At 47.5% G+C, this 14617-nt stretch overlaps 1 non-coding gene across 1 annotated transcript; it reads right to left on the minus strand.

Moving 5' to 3' along the window:
- Positions 1–2870: 2870 nt before the first annotated feature.
- trnaq-cug (transfer RNA glutamine (anticodon CUG)) lies at positions 2871–2942 on the minus strand. Its single transcript has one exon. It is a non-coding gene; the product is annotated as a tRNA-Gln (tRNA).
- Between the last annotated feature and the right edge of the window lie 11675 nt (positions 2943–14617).

A 14617-nucleotide genomic window follows, 5' to 3' on the forward strand; every position in this document is an offset into this window, starting at 1 on the left:
CAGTCCAAACCAGCGGCGACTGGAAAGCGGACTTTAAACCGATGATGATGACGATGATGATGATTTGCTGATTGGTAATATTGTTTGCCATTCGAATTACCATTTCGTTCACTGATTTTGCTGAGAGAGGCAGGTCTTTAATTTTTGGAATGATTTCGGTTTTGTTTTTGAAGTCCAAAAATAGGCACTGATATTTTAACGAATGAGTCCTTCGTCGGCCATCGGTGAATGGTTTTCCGCGCTTTATTATCTCCCGGGCTGCAACAAAACTTGCAGCAGTCGTAGAGTTTGGAGATGCAATCTATTTCTTGAAACTGTTTTTTCGTTCCTCAAATTGCACCTTTCCTCTCAGTTCCAACTGGGTGATCGGCAGCAAATTTAGCATGCTTTAGCTGAAAATGTCACTCCAAATTGCTCTTCTTGTTATATTTGACAACTTCTCATTGCAAATCCAACATTCAGGCAATCCTTCAGCATTGGTAATGAAAGCAAATAGTTGAGTCCATTCTTTCTTAAACCCTCTGTTCTTATCAGCAATCTTTCTCTTTTTGCCTTTAGAATCCATGGCCCGTCACTCAAACACCTGTTTGTTTACAACTCGCCTGTGCTGTGTCGCTTGCTATGACGCAATTTTGCGCCATTCTAAAATTCAGTATTTTTAATATATTCACAACTACATACATTTTCTACAGAATAAGAATGTTTGTGTCATGATTACCATATAAAAACATATATTAAAAAAAAACCATCTTTTTCCATTTTCACGCATTTTTGCAAGAGCTACAGGGAGCAGCTAGGATTGTGCTAAAGAGCTGCATGAGGCTCTGGAGCCGTGGGTTGACGACCCCTGAACTAGCCCCATTTAATTATCAATTGCAATGAAACGGCTTGAGTTAATTGACCTTGGGTCTCTTTCGTCTGCTATTTTGATTCTCATCATTAGAGATGCACCGATCCGACTTTTTCAGTTCCGATACCGATACCGATGCCGTGGCTTTGCGTATCGGTCGATACCCGATACCGATCCGATATTATGGTTGACTTAACAAGCTACATAACTCTACATGTGGAACAGAAAAGACCAAAGGCAATGGCATCAGGCAGACTACACAGTTCTTTGCTCTAAATTAGGGGTGTCCAAACTAACGGTCCAGTTTTTATTGGCCCGCAGCAAATTCTGAAAACATAATTGAATATGGCCCGCACAAGAAGCTTGAGCTCAGCTTCTCAGTTTCCACACTAGATGAAGCCCGCCACACAAAGCGTTTGACGTCCCATTGACACCCCCCCGGAAGAGAAGCGAACACGCAGCGTTTGACATCCGATTAGCCTCCGCCCCCCCCCCCATTCGTGAGAGAAGCGAACGCGCAGCCTTTGACGTCCCATTAGCAACCCGAAGAGAAGCGAACGCGCAGGGTTTGACGTCCGCTTAGCAACCCGGGGAAGAGAAGCGAACGTTCGCTCCATGTTTGCGTTTGTTTAGAAAACTCTCATGGCATGCGGCACACGTGCTGCTGACGTATGACGTAGCCCGCGTCCCAATAGATTAAGGAAAGTATCGGCTCACAGATCGGCTGTATTTTCCGATACCCGATCCATCTATTTTGTTGATATCGGGGCCGATATCCGATCCAGATATCGGATCGGTGCATCTCTACTCATCATACATGAAACATCACTTAAATCTGCCATCATGTGTTACCCATTGCGCCACTCGCCCTACAACACTGTATTGACTGTAAACTTGTGTGGAAAACTGTCATTGTCCAAAGGAAGGCTGTTTAGCAACAGTGACCAGCAGACAAATTCAACAAGGTCATTTGATTATGGCATAACCCGTATTCGAACCGAACCAAGAAACGAACCAAAAGGAACCAATCAGATGGCCCGAATCCAAGCACGGTGGATGGCGGCGGTGGTAAACAGTGATATTTGAGAAGTGAAATCAAGTTCATAGGATTTGCAGACAGTGTAGAATCATTATTTCAACAAAAGTAGGCAGGTGCATACATTTGGGCACCCCAAGAGAAAAATGACATCAATATTTAGTAGATCCTCCTTTTGCAGAAATAACAGCCTATAAACCAGGGGTCCTGAACCTGGAATCGGTCAAACTAGGGGTTCGGTGAGTCGGTCTCAGGGGTTCAGCAGAGCCTCTACTGGGGAGGTCCGAACACACCTGATTTATCAATTTGTGATAACGCATATCTGAACTGGTCTCGTAAAGGCAACAGCGGAAGTCACACTGATTTGCTGGTATGTCATTTGACGTGAATTCATGCATTATGTTGGTTTTATTCTTTGAACAAGGTGATGTTCATGCACGGCTCATTTTGTGTGCCAGTAAAAAACATCTATGTCTTGAATTTGAAAAAAATATATACATTTTTTTCACTAACGAGGGGTTCGGTGATTGCGTATATGAAACTGGTGGGATTCGGTACCTCCAACAAGGAACCACTGCTCTAAACACTTCCGAAAGCTTCCAATGAGAGTGTGGATTCTGGTTGAGGGAATATCGGACAATTCTTCTTGACAAATCGTTAACTCCAATAAACTTCATTTCACTTCTCAAATATCACTGTGTCTGTCTGCTATATGATATATTTAACTGAAATTGCTGATCCGAACAGCCAAGGATTTATAAAGAAAATGTTGAAATTGATTGGGGTGCCTAAACTTTTGCATACGACGTATATGTATATGACTAAAGATTTGAGGTCCAACCGGGACTAAAACTGAGATCACTGGATTTAGAGTCTAGAGCGCTCATGGAACCCTCAAGTGTAGGGAAGCATACAATTTCATGGGGCAGCACACAAGCTATCACCATTTCGCAAATTTTCCCCAGCTAAATGACAAACAATTTGAGGTCCCACCGAGACTTGACCTCGGATCACTGGATTCAGAGTCCAGAGTGCTCACCATTACACCATAGAACCCTGGCAGTGACAGAAGGAGGAGCATAATTTTTCTGAGCACAATGCACTCACTAACACGGGTTCTCATTTTACGAAATTGACAGAAGTAGTGGAGGCAGGGCTTACACACTCATAGGGCTGTCCACAAAGTACTGAATTGGAATTTCCAATTGTTCCATGTAAATGACTACAAATTGGAAGTTCCACCAAGACTTGAACTTGGATTGCTAGATTCAGAGTTCTCACAATCACACCATGCCAACATTGATTAATTGATTGAACATTTATTGATCCCCGGGGGTGGGGAAATTCAGGCCCAATCAGAATCCATACCACAGAGCGGGTATACAAAAGACACAGATGGCATGAGCGCAATTCAATAGGCTCTCATAAGGCTGCCACACAACATCGCCACAAAGAAAGCCAGTAAGTGCGAAAGATAAAAGCCATCAAAGCAAAGGAAAAAAAGTAACCGGCCAACCAGCACCCCTCAATATCAAAGAACACCCCAAAACACACAAAATAGCTTCCATGGGGTCCATAAACAGGTGTAAGGACAGTCCAGTTCAACGGCGCCCAATGGACCGTGGTCTGGTCGTGAATTGGTGAAAACATCACAAAACAGGCAAACGTGTGAGCAGCGTCCTGGGCACGTGCAGATGGACACCACGGGGCTAGCACGGTGAAAGTCGTTGGTTCCGACGAGCACGAGGCTGCGAGGCCAAGGCGAGTGTTGGAATAATTTGAGTGAAGCCTTGGCCTGCCAGACCTGTAGGCCTTCTTTACGAGTTTATGGCTTTCCTTTTATCTACGTTCTTTCTCTTTAGTGACAGGGATGTCTTTTGATCCCTGTCAGCCATATGTGTCCTTCCTGTCCTTATGTTATCTGTGTGTTTTTGTTCCTGTAAGAGGCCTTCACTAACAATGAGCAGAGCTTATTTGCATAGGCGAAATGTTCCTATTTGGTTGAAAGAAACTCCATTCCTTTTAGTTAACTGTAGGTTTGGTTCATAGATTGTTGTTGATCAGAACTGTTTTTCTTTGTTAAGTGTTAAACACAGTTTGAAGTGGTTGCCTACAAGTTATCCCATATTTACTCAAGTCTTGTTCAAGTGTTTAGGACAACTCACTCATTGTTATTGAGTGTTAATTTACTAAGTAGATAAAGTCTAGCCAAGGTTTAGTTGCATTGTTCCACAGGAAAAGCGGTAATTCAAGTTATCTGATCACACTCGAGGACGACTCGGCCAACAACTGGAGAAGAACAGATGGACAAACTCTGCGGGGGTCACGGGCCGACAATGAAGTGCTAATTCACACCACACTACATTCCTTAGCTAATCAACGTTGCTACAGACACAATCTTCCCTCCCTTTAGTGTAGCAACGCCTCTGTAACCAGGGCAACCAAAACATTAAATAGAGGAGCACGTGGAGGGAGAAGTCAGAATTGATGGAGATTGTAACCGAGTTTCCTCTCTCTATCGTTCTCCTCGCGAGAAAAGACTTAGTATTCTGTCTCACTTGTGGTTTGTTTGCTGTTGCTCTTCTCTTAATAGTTATTCAGTAGGGGTGTAAATCGCGGGTTTTGTCACGATACGATATAATATCGATATAAAGAACTTCGATACGATATTTGCCGATATCTTAAAGCCTGCTGCGATTCAATCACGATATATCGCGATATAGTGCTCTACGATCGATATTTTTTTTTTAATAAAAAATATAGAACAATATCCTGATTTATAACAATTCATACGCAAAATCAACAAGGTACTGCAAACTCTTTATTTAGGAAATTACAAGAGTATTGTAGTATACAAATTGCTTACTTTAACACTTAACTTTGATGTCGTGTTTTTTCTTTAAATGTGCGGCGAGATTTGTGCTCCCTGAATATTTGATCACCGCATGGCAGGATTGACAAACTGCACGTGTCTTGTCCGTTGAGCCATCTTTTCTTTGGAATCCAAAGTGCTTCCAAACGAATGACTTGAAGCCTAAAGGGGAGCCAATTTCCTCGTCTTTTTGGACACTAGCCATAGCACCAGCCCAGGAGCCGCGTACTAGTTGTCGACTCCCCTTTCACGTGCCTGCTCTGCTCACAACACAACAACGCCGCGCACTGCTCCCTGCTCCCGGAAGAGGAAGCAAGCAACAATGAACTGGATTTCAAAATAAAGTCGCGTCTAATGTCCGAGGTCAAACACGGCGATATAAATCGATGTTTGCCTTTAGCATCGATGCCAATAAATCGTAGAGCATAATATCGATTAATCGATGAGTATCGATGTATCGTTACACCCCTATTATTCAGTCATTGAAATAAACCTGACAGCGAGGGACCCGTCAGCACCGGCCGGATAAGCAGGAAGCCGTCGTAGAGTTACGCCGGTCTCAACCGATTAGTCGGTAATCCAGAAGAGCATTAGCTTTAAAACTATCCAAGATCTAAAGTAAATTCCACCAGTTGACATTGTAACTCGGAGAACATGTGATTACTTTATTAAATACTATATGGCTCCTGTTTGCCGAGGTGTCCCTGGCACACTTTGCAAAGCAGACAACACTGACAAATAGATTTAGAAAATGTTGTTTCCACCCAGTCTGAAACAGGGGGTGTTTCGCATCTTAGAAGAACATGATGACCACTACGCTATGGAAACTGCTGTGACGTCCAAAGCATTTTGAGAAGCCTGGCAAAAGTTCAACAAAAGTGAGTGAGGAAGAAAGCAGGCATTTATGAACATTTTGATTTGCTTTTCAAAACTGTGCCAGCAAAAGCAATTGTTCCATACAAAGAAATAAACTCCACGTCGGGGAATTGAAGCCCGATTTGCCGAGCCCAGGCTGAGTCGTTTCGCTAAAGGGTACCTGATTTGAGACTGGGTGAAAACCAGTTTTCGCACTTTTCTTTAACTTTTTCCAGGCTCTTCAAAAGGCTATGTGTCAGCGCAGTTTCCATGGTGTAGTGGTGGTGCTCACTCTAACTTATTTTGCAAGAACCACACAGGAGTCAAGCAAGTCATTTTAGACACCTGCAGGCGGAGAGTTCACTCGTCGCTGTGCTTACAGCGATGGTCGAATGAAGTCTGACTCAGGCCTCGTCAGGTGCTTATTTATTGAGAGAAACAGAGTGGGGTTGAAAGTGGGGGTGTGGGAACACACAGTTTGGGTGAGGCCGGTCCCCTGCTGATCAAAGCATAGAAGGGGGCCTTTTACGACTTTCTGTAAACAAAGCAACTTTGATTGCTTCCTCTGCGTCTAGTCAATCAGTTGAAAAGATCTTAGCACTTTGGTCAACTACTTTTGTCTAGACAGGACAAGCTAGTTAAATTATTACAGGTTACATTCCAACATTAGATATTAGTTTTCTTACAGAGACCTGGCTTGATCTAGATAACAGAGAATATATCCTTAATGAATCAACTCCACCTAATTTCAACTGCATTGACGCCCTCAGAATCGGAAAGAGAGGGGAAGGCGTTTTCCTAATCTATTCTGATTTGTTTCAATGTAAACGGACGTCATTTGGAGATTGTCTTTCGTTTGAGTATCTTGCAGTTGTAATGAAGTCTTCTCCCCCTGTCCTACTTATGGTTGTATACAGACACCCAGGTTATGCTAATAACTTCTTCGTCGAATTCTCTGAACTCCTCGCTATAATCTCCTTGGAACATGACTGTATATCAATAGGAGGTTGACTTTAATATTCACATAGACAAACTCAATGATAATAACATCAAAGAACTAAACGACCTCCTTGACACCTTCGACCTATCCCAGCATATCTCTGGACCTACACACAACAGAGGCCATACACACTAGATTTATTCATAACCAGAGGTCTTGAGTCCTCTTTCCTCTCAGCAGTCGATATTGCCTTATCTGATCACTTCTGCATCTTTATCGAAATGAAGGTTACCCCTATAGCTCTCAGTCAACCACAAACCATTAAAAAGCGGCACTTTAATGAGGCCACTAGTACACTATGGAGGCCTTCTCGCAGGCCCCTACCCTTCCATCAGAATCTGTCAATGACCTCCTAGATAACTTCAACTCTAAAACCCTAAAAGATATCGACCCAGTAGCCCCTCTGAAAACCAAATTAATCTCTGGTAAGAAGAAAGCACCATGGACATACTCTCTCTCTGTAAAAGATAAAAAAAAGAGAGTCTAGGAAAGCAGAACGCAAATGGCGAAAAACTAAACTTCACATTCATCATGATATTTACAAAGACAGCCTTAAATCCTATAACCAAGAACTAAAAAAATCCAGACAATCTTTCTTTGCTGACATAATCAACAAAATCACAAATGATGCTCGTACTCTCTTTGCCACCATTAACAGGCTAACAAACGCCCCCCCTCTAATTGCCCCTGATTTCCTATCCACTGTCAAATGCAATGGATTTGCAACCTTCTTCAAGGATACAATTAAAAACATCAGATTAGCCATCAGTTTTACTGCAAAAGGACCTATGGCCCCAATGCACCAACTGAAAAGGTGCCTAGTAAACATGACCCAATTTAATATCATTGACCAAAAGCAACTAGAAGAAACAGTGCAAAGCCTTAAATCCTCAACGTGCTGCCTTGACACTTTGCCAACAAGCTTTCTAAAAAATGTCCACAAGTGCCTTGCCCCAGACCTACTGCAGATAATAAACACTTCTCTACTTACAGGCATCTTTCCACAATCTTTGAAAACTGCTGTTGTGAAGCCCCTATTAAAGAAGCCTAATCTTGACCACTCCATAATCAGCAATTTCAGACCAGTATCAAATCTTCCTGTTTCAAGCAAGATACTCGAAAGAACTGTCTATCAACAACTCTATCCTCCAATAACATACTAGATCCCTTCCAATCCGGTTTCCGACCCCATGTTTCACGAAACATGTGAACAAACATCTTTACGGTTACTCCATCATTCAAAGTCAAAGTCCAAGTCAGCTTTATTGTCAATCTCTCCACATGTCACAACACACAAAGAGACCGAAATTACGTTTTTCTCTATCCCACGGTGACGAGACACATAACACGATAGACATACAAGTACGCGACACGATATAAAAACAAGAAGGCAAAAATCCAAACAATCAATAGTAAGAGTGATGAATAAATAATAAATAAACAGATAACACAATAAATAAGAGGAGCAAAATGGAGCCAGCAAGCATAGCGCAAAAGTAAAAAACATCATAAACAAAAAGGCACAAACAATAAGTAATAAGAGTAATAATAAATAATAAATAATAAGAGCCAGTGTGCATACAGACAGTTCAGACAGTAAAAAGTACAGGACGCTACGCAGAACGGGGGAGCGAGTTCAGGATCCTAACAGCCTGGAGTATGAAGCTGTTTGAGAGTCTGGTGGTGCGGGAGCGCAGGCTTCTGTACCTCTTCCCAGAGGGCAGAAGCTCGAACAAAGAATGAGCGGGGTGACTCGCATCACTCACAATCGTGGTCGCCTTGCGGGTGAGATGGGAGGTGTAAATGTCCTTCAAGGAGGGGAGCGAAGCACCAGCAATCTTACCAGCAGTGTTCACTATGCGCTGCAGGGCCTTCAAGTTGTAGTCAGTGCAGCCGCCACCCCAAACAGCAATACAGCTGGAGAGGACGCTCTCAATGGTGCCGCGGTAAAATGCAGTCATGACGGCCGGAGGAGCGCTCGCTCGCCTGAGTTTCCGCAGGAAGTACAGGCGGCGCTGGGCTTTCTTTGCCAGTGATGCGGTGTTGGTGGACCAGGAGAGATCCTCACTGATGTGCACCCCCAGGAACTTGGCGCTGCTCACTCTCTCCACCACAGCACCGTCGATGGTCAGCAGCAGGTGTTGGGTGTGACCCTTCCGGAAGTCCACAACAATCTCCTTGGTCTTGTCGACGTTCAGCAGGAGGTTGTTGTCCCTGCACCACGTGGTCAGAAGGTCAACCTCCAGCCTGTATTGAGTCTCGTCTCCCTTGGTGATGAGACCCACCAGAGTCGTGTCGTCAGCAAACTTCACGATACGGTTGTCGCTGTAGGTTGCAGTGCAGTCATGCGTCAGGAGGGTGAAGAGCAGCGGACTGAGCACGCAGCCTTGGGGGGCCCCCGTGCTCAGCGTGATGCTGGCGGAGATTTTGTCACCAACATGTACTACCTGTGGCCTCTGACAGAGGAAGTCCAGTAGCCAGTTGCAGAGGTAGGTACTGAGGCCCAGCGCGTCAAGTTTGCTGATGAGGCGTTGTGGCACAATGGTGTTGAAGGCAGAACAGTCCACAAACAGCATCATCATCATCATCATCATCATCATCGGCAGTCACTCGGAACGAGTATGACGGTCTTCTTTTCAGGGTCGTCTACTTGTGGGTCCGCAGGTGGGCGTAGAGGCCGATCCGGGATCCACATATTTTTGTGCAGTGTGGGCAGGGGAAAGTGGCGGTGGGTTGTGGTCGTGCTGGAGCCAGTTTTTGTCTTTCCTTTCGGAGTTGTCGTTTGGTTTCTGCGACACGGCGGAGTTCCTTTTCGTGATGTGCTGCACCTTCTTGCACCGCTGCCCTCCAGCAGTTCCTGTTCAAGGCGATGCGCTCCCAGTCCCGAGATGTTATTTGGAATTTCTTGAGATTGGTCTTGAGGTTGTCCTTAAAACGTTTCTTTTGCCCGCCCGGGGCTCGCGGACCTCTCTCCAGCTGGGAGTATAACATCTGTTTGGGGAGGCGGGTGTCAGCCATGCGGATGAGATGTCCTGTCCATCGGAGTTGGTGCTGCATTATTAAGGTGGTGATGCTCGGTATCCTGGCTTCCTCCAGAACGCTGATGTTTGTGCGTCTGTCCTCCCATTTGATCCGGAGTATTTTCCTCAAGGTTCTCTGGTGGTGTTGTTCAAGAGCTCTTAGGTGCCTGCTGTAGGTTGTCCATGACTCTGCCCCGTAAAGTAAGGTGGGGAGAACCACAGCTTTGTAAACCAGGAGCTTGGTGTCAACCCGGAGGTCTCGGTCTTCGAAGACTCTTTTCCGGAGTCTGGCATACGCTCCACTGGCACAGCTCAGGCGAAGGTTGACCTCGGAGTCAATGTCCGCTTTGGAGGAGAGAAAACAGCCGAGGTAGGGGAAATGGTGAACATAATCAAGTGCAGTGTTGTCCACATTTATGATGGGCGGAGTAGATGGCTGGTTGGGTGGGGGTTGATGTAGCACCTGGGTCTTCTTGATGTTCACGGTCAGACCCAGGGCTCTGTATGCCTTAGCAAAGGAGTTCAGGATGCCCTGGAGGTCTTCTGCAGAGTGTGCTGCTATGACATTATCGTCTGCATACTGGAGCTCCACGACCGTGGTGGTTCTGATCTTGGTTTTGGCTTTGAACCTGTTAAGGTTGAAGAGCCTGCCATCAGTCCTGTACCATATTGGGATTCCGTGTGGTAGTTCTTTGTTGATGAGGTGGAGTATGGCGGCAATGAAGACAGAGAACAGGGTGGGTGCAATAATGCATCCCTGTTTGACCCCTGTCTCTACAGTGAAAGGCTCAGTCAAGGAGCTGTTATTGAGCACTGTGGCTGTCATTCCGTCATGTAATAAACGCAGTATTCTGACGTATTTGTCCGGGCAACCATACCTCAGGAGGATGCTCCATAGGGCCTGGCGATCCACCGTGTCAAAGGCTTTTGTAAGGTCTATGAAAGCCATGAACAAAGGCTGTTTATGCTCACGGCATTTCTCCTGGAGTTGGCGTGCTGTAAAAATCATGTCTGCAGTGCCTCTAGATGGGCGAAAACCGCACTGCGATTCTGGGAGAATTTCCTCAGACAGTGGCAGTAGGCGATTGGCAAGAACACGAGCAAGTACTTTGCCAACTGTTGAAAGGAGCGAGATGCCCCTATAGTTTCCGCAATCCGCTTTGTCCCCTTTCTTGAAAATGGTCACTATCAGAGCATCCCTGTGCTCCGAGGGGAGTACTTCTTTTTCCCAGACCTTCAGAAAGAGGGAATGGAGGTGGCGCTGGAGCTCTAGTCCACCTTCCTTTAGGACCTCAGCTGGGATCCCATCTGGCCCAGAGGCCTTGTTGTTCTTCAGGCTCCTGATGGCATCTTGGACCTCTACTAAAGTGGGAGGTTCACCCATGTCTTCCCTGATGGGACTCTGAGGGATGTGACTGAGGAAATCTGACTGAGTTGTGCTGTCACGGTTGAGGAGTTCCTGAAAGTGCTCTCTCCACCGGTTGTTTATGGACTCATTGTCCTTCAACAGCTCCTGCCCGTCTTTAGAGCGTAGGGGGTTTTGGCCGCGATGGCTTGGGCCGTAGACAGCCTTAGTAGCGCTGAAAAAGCCTCTGGTGTCACCAGAGTCTGCCAAACTCTGGATTTCCAGTGCCCTTTCTGTCCACCAGGAGTTTTTAATCTGTCTCACCCGGCTCTGGACGTCAGCCTTGGCTTTGGAGTGGGCCTGTCTCTTTGCTGTGCAGGTGATGTCATTTTGCCAGACACGAAAGGTTTCCCTTTTCTTGGAGATGAGCTGTTCTATCTCTGTGTCGTTCTCATCAAACCAGTCCTGATGCTTTCTGGCCTTGTACCCGAGAGTGGCACGGCAGGTGTCGAGGATGGAAGACTTGAGCAGGCTCCAGTGTTTTTCGATGTCCTCAGGGTATTCCTGAATGAGGCTTTCTCCAAGAGAGGCCTGAAACAGCTGCAGGGTGGCAGTGTTGTTCAGGGCCTCGAGGTTTAGTCTCTGCCGGCTCAGCTTCTTTTGGAGTCTCCTCTTCCTCTTGAGTCTGATGGACATCGTGGATCGTATCAGGCGGTGATCTGTCCAGCAGGCCTCTGAATCCATCATGGCTTTTGTGATGGTCACGTCGCGCTGATCCCTGGCTCTGACAATGACATAGTCAATAAGATGCCATTGTTTAGAGCGAGGGTGTCTCCATGAACCCTTGAGTTTGTTCTTCTGGCGAAAGATGGTATTTGTGATGGTAAGGTCATATTGAGCACATTTGCTAAGAAGCAAAACCCCGTTGGAGTTGATGTTTCCAATGCCTTCCTTTCCAATGGTGCCCTTCCAGAGGTGGTGGTCCCGGCCCACTCTGGCATTGAAATCTCCCAGTATAATAATCTTGTCCTCTTTGGGGATTTTTGACAATACATCATCCAGACAGGCATAGAAGGCCTCTTTTTTGTCCTCATCGGAAGCAAGGGTAGGTGCATAAGCACTAAGAACTGTTGCCGTCTGGTTGTTGACCAGCACCAGACGGAGGGTCATCAGGCGCTCACTGATTCCCACAGGGAGTTCAGAGAGCTGACTGATCAGTTGGTTCTTGATGGCAAAACCAACCCCATGGATCCTAGGCTCATCTGTGGCCTTTCCTTTCCAAAAGAAAGTGTATCCACCCTTTTCCTCCTTCAGATGACCTTCCTCTGCCCGCCGGGTTTCTGAAAGAGCAGCTATGTCAATCCGGCATCTTCTCAGTTCCCTGGCAATGATGGCGGTTCTCCTCTCCGGCCTATCACTGGTTACACTGTCCATTAGTGTGCGCACATTCCATGCTCCAAAATTCATGTTTTTGTGGTTTCGACCGCATATTGGTGATCCCTCTGAACGCGGTAATCCAGTCGGGAGGTTTGAGGCAGGCTATGTTTAGGGCACCTTTTCTAGCCCCTTCCCCATCAGGGGTGAGCAGAGTGGATCCTAAAAAGGGCTGCTCAGTCGTGGATGCAGCTACCGAAGAGCTCTATCTGCCTCGGTCCAGGAGCCCAACGATCATCTAACATCCACCGCCTGATGTGCCAGCTTGTGACTAGGGGCTTCCAGACTTCACAATCCTGCCCCCGTTGCCACTTACTGGTCGCCACAGGACTTTAATCCGGGATGTAAGGTGGATTCCCTGAAAAAGACGCCTGTGCGTGACTTTGTTTAAAGTGGGGAGACTGGTGCACAGACAGTCACCACACTGTCCTTGACAGATCGGGGTCAGAGTCCAGTGGCAAGGAGACCAAGACGACTGGTGACCCTTTTCTGCTGCAGCCTTCATCCGCCTTCCCAGCCGTTATGACGCCACCCCTCAGGTCAGCCATCATCCTCCGCCTGGTCCACCGTTGAGGTCTTCACTATTTACCCATAGCTGGAGCTGTTTACCCACAGCCGGGACAGTGGTTGATGGGCAGTAGGGCGTGTCCACACACCGGTGGGCCTACATGCCACATCTCTGGGGCCCACTGCTGCTCCGAGATCCTGCACAACTTAGCCTGGGACCGCAAGGTGCCAGTTACCGTGTGTGGCCACGAGGAGGCGTGTGCAAGTCTTGGCAATGGAGAGGCTGTGTACCGGCTGAGGAGACTTACACACTCGGCTCCTCTTTTCACCCCCGGAAACAGAGGGCTAGCCGGTGGCGGTAGCTGAAAGCAGAAAAGTGGCAAGCAGAGGCAGCATGCAGCATGCACAAACTACAGGCACTACTACTCCAACACTACTGCACTGACGCATCACACGCCCTGTGCGCTGATGGAACACACACCCACAAACAGCAATCTCACATACGAGTCCCTCCTCTCCAGGTGGGTGAGGGCCGAGTGGAGGGCAGAGCAGATGGCATCCTCAGAAGACCGCTAGGCTCGGTACGCAAACTGGAAGGGGTCAATTGTGGGGGGGAGAACGGATCGAATGTGCTCCATGACAAGCCGCTCAAAGCACTTCATGATGATGGGCGTAAGTGCCACGGGGCGGTAGTCATTGAAGCAGGACGGAGCGGGTTTCTTCGGCACAGGTACGATGGTGGCAGCTTTGAAACACGACGGGACGATGGCCTACTGCAGGGAAGTGTTAAAGATGTCCGTGAAGACATCCGTCAGCTCACCAGCGCAGTCCTTCAGCGCCCGACCCGGGATGTTGTCAGGGCCCGCCGCCTTACGGATGTTGATGGCGGCAAGTGCCCTCCTCACGCTGTCGGCGGAGAGGCACAGGGGCAGCTCGTGTGAAGGGGGAGTGGCCTTCAGCGGGCAAGTGCTGTTCTGAGCGTCGAAGCGAGCAAAGAAGCGGTTGAGGTCATTGAGCAGACGGGCTTCGCCTTCACAGCTCTGCGGCGCGGGCTTGTAATCCGTGATGGTCTGAATGCCCTGCCAAAGGCTCCGTGCGTCCCTGCTGTCCTTGAAGTGGGCGGTAATTTTGCACGAGAACGCCCTCTTTGCTTCTTTGATGCCCCGGGACAGGTCGGCCCTCGCAGTCCTCAAGCCAGCCCCATCCCCTGCTCTAAAGGCTTTGTCCCTGGCCCTCAGCAGCCTGAAGACAGCCCCTGTCAGCCATGGCTCCCGGTTAGCCCGAGTGACGATGGATTTTGAGAGAGTCACATCATCAATGCACTTCCTGATGTAGGAGGAAACAGAGTCAGTATACTCCTCAATGTCTGTCCGATCGTCGCAAGTGGCAGCCCTCCTAAACATGTCCCAGTCAGTAGAGCCAAAGCAGTCACGCAGAGCATCAGAGGCACCCTCAGGCCACACCCGTACCTGCTTGCGAACCGGCCTGGACGCTCTCACCATTTGTCTGTATGCGGGCAAAAGCATAACAGTGATATGGTCAGAAAGTCCAAGATGGGGGAGGGGGGCGGCTTTGAAAGGTCCTTTATGCGAAGAGTAGACCCGGTCCAGGAAGCTGTCGCCACGCGTAGGAAAATTAACATGCTGGTGAAGCCTCGGAAAAACAGACTTCAGGTTAGCATGATTAAAATCCCCAGCG

This window comes from Syngnathus typhle, unplaced genomic scaffold (genome assembly GCF_033458585.1).
Source record: "Syngnathus typhle isolate RoL2023-S1 ecotype Sweden unplaced genomic scaffold, RoL_Styp_1.0 HiC_scaffold_27, whole genome shotgun sequence".
NCBI lineage: Eukaryota > Metazoa > Chordata > Actinopteri > Syngnathiformes > Syngnathidae > Syngnathus > Syngnathus typhle.